The sequence below is a fragment of the Haliotis rubra genome, unplaced genomic scaffold (genome assembly GCF_003918875.1).
Source record: "Haliotis rubra isolate DU_JTF1 unplaced genomic scaffold, ASM391887v1 Scf89, whole genome shotgun sequence".
In the NCBI taxonomy this organism is placed as follows: Eukaryota; Metazoa; Mollusca; class Gastropoda; order Lepetellida; family Haliotidae; genus Haliotis; species Haliotis rubra.
Genome location: NW_025767623.1, coordinates 88,346 through 92,977, shown reverse-complemented (window position 1 = coordinate 92,977; position 4,632 = coordinate 88,346).

Here is a 4,632-nt window from a genome sequence, read left to right as displayed (position 1 = left end):
GGTTCACCACCAATCGTTCTGGAGCAAGTGGATAGCTGTTGTGCGATTCGTGTAGTTCTGTGGGATAGTCCAAGTCCACTTCGAGCATGTGGCCTTTGTCCAAATCCGGCGCGATGCTATTCATGTCAATCATTTTGGGCGAGGAGACCCATTCGAACCCCCAGGTGGGGAGATACTGACTCATGGCCCAGCCGTACAGGTTGTTGGCATCGAGATAGAGGATGTGTTTGGTCAGTTTGCCGGGGTCGTGACCGGGAACGTACTTGTTGTTGGCTTTCGCGTATCGCTTGGATGCCATTTAAATCCCGCCTCGTAGGTCTTTCTCCACGAACAGGTGCATGTCATAATCCGTCAGTAGTTTCAGTTTCACAAGGCATCCATAAAGAGACCGGGGGAGGAGAAATACCATGCGGGATCCAGGCCATACTGTTTCGAGCACGTTTTTCTGAATATCTCGAACACGTCTGCCATCAGCAGCACGTCCGTTTTCAAGTACAGGTTGCGGTAGTTGCCCAAATTCTTGCAGTCCAGTTTGTCCCTACGTTGAGGGTTGGCACGTAATCGTCCTGAGAGATATTGGAATCGGTCAAGTTGCTGTAAAAGCGGTCGATGGGAGGTAATTGCATCTCGTTGACCCAATCGTCCAGGTTGAGCTTCAGGTTGCACGCGTTGTGAGCGGCACCTCTGTACTTACCGGTGATGTGGCAGTGATCTTGAACGGTATCGTTTTTAAGACGTCCCCGGCACACGTGGCAATATAAAGCTTGTACATGAAGGAACCTGTCCCACTGTGTCATGCGTATGGAATTAGTGTTTGACAAAGCTTTCCATATTTTTCTCTCATCAAGTTTCAAACACGCGAGAAATCGTTCGGCCGCGTGGGGACCTCTGCAGAAAATTCGTTTTCCTGTCGGATCGAACGACCACGTACCCGAATCCGCCGGCTTTGTGTTCTTGCCTTTACGTGAAACTTTTTGGGGGGGGCCGACGGTGTCGACGGTTTTGATGAGGGCTTAAAAATCGGCGTAGATGACGTTGGGCACGAGCATTTGATGTTTCTGGTTGAAGAATTTTAGCGTGTTTATCTTTACGTCCAGCCGTCTCTCCCACGCCTCGGCAATCCTCCCAATGGGATTCCAGCAGGTCGGCTCACGTAAAGCCGTGCAGGTATCTTTCGCAGAAGTGTTTCTTTTCCTTATGCTTCGATTGATCGTACAACAGTCTGTTCAAATATTTTATCCACGTGTAGTGATACTTGTCACCTTGCTGGAACATGAATATATTGTTCATTTTGCGGTGTTTGTTTGTGAGGGAGCTGATCCTGTGCACGATCATTTTATTCCATTCGTGTACGAAGAAATGGATGGCTATGTCGTTTTTCGATTTTGGTGACCATGGAGTGGGTTCGTCTATGCCGTCCCAGTTGGTCCCATCATCTTTGGGATAGCTCGAAAGTCTGTCTGAATGTGCTTTGTCCGGAAACTTCGCGGATCTGATCGCAACCCTCATGCAATCATCGCCATTGTTCTTGACGCTCATCATGTATGGTGGCAGGTCCAGGTACGACCCTAGCCCGAGCCCATGTGCGTGAAGCATTCCAGGGATTCTAGTATCTTTGCAAACGAGGTGTCGATGGATGTATCGATGGATTCGGGTTGAGTCGCGACTTCTTGCTTGACTCTGAAGTAATGCTGGATATGCTCGGTGGTGCCTTCCGTCTGCTGTTTTTCCAGTGACATTCTCACCGTGAGTTGAAATTTGAGGCTTCCCAGATCGTTCAGTTCCTCGCCAACAAAGTCGAATCAGGTTTTTTTTTGTCGACGTCCAGCCTCCAGCCTCTCAGACATTGACCTATGACGTGCTTCATCTGCACGAACCGTAGTTCGACGGGTTTGGGTTCCTCTTGCAGTTCGACGTGCTTGGCTTTCCTCATGTGCGAATAACCTCTGAGCCGACGCTCCTTCGCTCGGAGCTTTAGTTGTTTCACCGTGGGCTGAGGAGGTTCGTTGATGATGCCGAGCAATTTCAACAGCTGAGATTTCCTCAAACGGGACTTACCGATCACTCTGCGTTTTTTGGCAATCCTTTTCAGTTCTTGAACGGTAATCATCGTTGCTATATCAATGTGTGAAAAACTTTTTCTAAATGAAAAAATAATTATATTCAGATGCGAATTAAAATCTTTAATATACTGTAAGCCATTAAAAACGCAATTGGTATTTGTTGTCCTGAAACTTTTTCCTGCGATACAGAGGATGTAGGAATAAAAGGCTGTTATTCTGGCCCATTTCGAGTTCGAGTCCCGGAGCATTCCTCTGACATGAACTTTTATACTTAAAACTGAACCTTTGACATTTCTCGTAAACACAACAACATTCATGAAACACGTTGTGCACATGCATTACCTGCACCCAGGCCCTGTAAAAGCACAAGGAATTGTGGAACTCAATCACTTTGAGAAAATGCCACACTTGACACAAGACCAAAGGAATCAGGTTATCGGTATGGTCAGCCAAGGTGCTTCAGATGTGATGATTGCCAGGCACTTTAATGTGCATCCATTCACATCCACAGTAAGTCGACTCAGACAACGTTTTCGGGCTACCGGAAGTGTTGCTGATCTTCCGCGACCTGGTGCACCCCCTGTGATAACAGCTCGACAAAACCGCAATATCCGAGTTTCACACTTGCAAAGTCGGTTCCAAAAGGCTGATGTTTAGGCAAGGAGGACAATTGGGACAAGTCAACATCATTTCAGCGCCCAAAAGGTGCTTTCAACATCCGTTGTCATCACCCGTACCGTGGTCCAACCTTATTTCATCACCACAGACTTGCCAGACAGCGATGGGCAGTAAATGGGGCCAATCTTGACAACATGACATGGCCTGATGTCATTTTTTCAGATGAATCCAGGTTTAACTTATCCTTTGCAGATAGACGTCAACAGATTTATCGACGTAAAAGAGAAAGACTTGCGCCAAACTGTGTCCTTGAACATGATCGTTTTGGAGGGGGTGGTGTCATGATCAGACCACAGACCATCAGAGGCTGCAGACCATCCAACAGCTGTTCCTGAGAAATGTGTGTCTTACAATGCCCCAAAGACTGCGAGCATGTCTTGCAGCGCACGGTGGACACCCACGATATTGACTGCAAGTGACCACTCCTTTGTTTGATGTCGTTGTTGCGTCACTGATGTAGTTGTTGACTGGACATTTTCAGATGGAATTATTCACAGATGTTCACTTAAAACATATCTGCCAGTTAGGTTTATATATGTTGAAATTAATGTGAGTAAAGAAAGTATGAATTTCAAATTGCATTTTTAATGGCTTTGAGTATAGGTTGTTCGCTATAGCCAGGGGTGAAGTCAAATCTCTAATAGGATTTTGATCGCTATGTTCGGCTGCGAGTCAAAATCTCTAGTAGTTTGTTTGGTGTGCGAAGTATGTCTCGCTGTTAACTGTTAGCAACCCCGTCAATACGTCGGATAGTTAAACTTTCAGAATGCACTTTAGATTTTTATTCTGAGCAGTCGGTTGCGTTAGTTGAGATAGTCTCTTTTCGTCAAGTAGATGAAATGGCCTCTTACCACGTCTGCTCTGTTGGCTTTGCAACGACAATAATGGCATTTCACACCAACGCCCCACTCTTCACACGTGTAATTCACGAAATCCTTTTCGTATGGACATCATGTGTATGACGCAATATTCGGTGGTGCATTTCCTGCCGCAGGTTTCGGTTTTTCCGAGCAGCGTGTACTTGCAGTTATACAGTGCACACCTTCCCATCTTTATGCACATAAATATATTTTAGTCTAATTGTTTGGCGATCCAACACGGTCGCCGCTAGACCCAGCGCCACAAAAATCAGTTCCCTGTCTTTTTGTTCTGGGGAAGGCGTGTAAACCTGAGAGATGGGTTCGACTCTGTTGCTTGTGAGCAGGTAGTATTCTCTGATGGCGTCGTTGACGTTCTTGAACGTTTGAACGGCGTGTTTTTTCACGAGAGTTGGTTGTTGATGAACTGTATTCTCTGCACGCGTTTTGGGGCGTACTCGGCTTGCAGTTTCTCCGAGGCCAAATCGTAACGTTTCGTTCCGCTTTTACTTAAGCCGCGTTCGACATTCGTAATTTGGATAAGAGATAATTGCTCCCAGAAAATGCCAGGGTGTTGACTAATGCACCACCAACCATCATGGCGATCGTAGCCATTTCTTTTTTTAAAATATTATAATATTCCTTCAAAATATTTTCTGGTATAATTCCTTGTTTCATGAGAATGTCCTTGGTGGCCATTGCCATCCCTAAGTCCATGACGAGCATGCCCATGTCCTGCACATTGAAATCGAGTTAATCGTAGGCTGTTTGAGAACCATTTTCGTTAAGCGAGCGCCACCTACGGTTAGTCCGGCGACCATGCCGGCATGATATACATCTTTGACTAAATATGTATATATTTTTTTTTATAACAAAACATGCGGATTTATTTCTAATTGCATCATCTGCTGCTGTTGCGGTTGCTGCTTGTTATTATTATATAGCAACAACGACGATGACAACCATGCTTAATCCCGTTGCTCTGGCAACAATCCACGGAGTATTATTATTATTTTGGTGATGCTTGGCTAAAC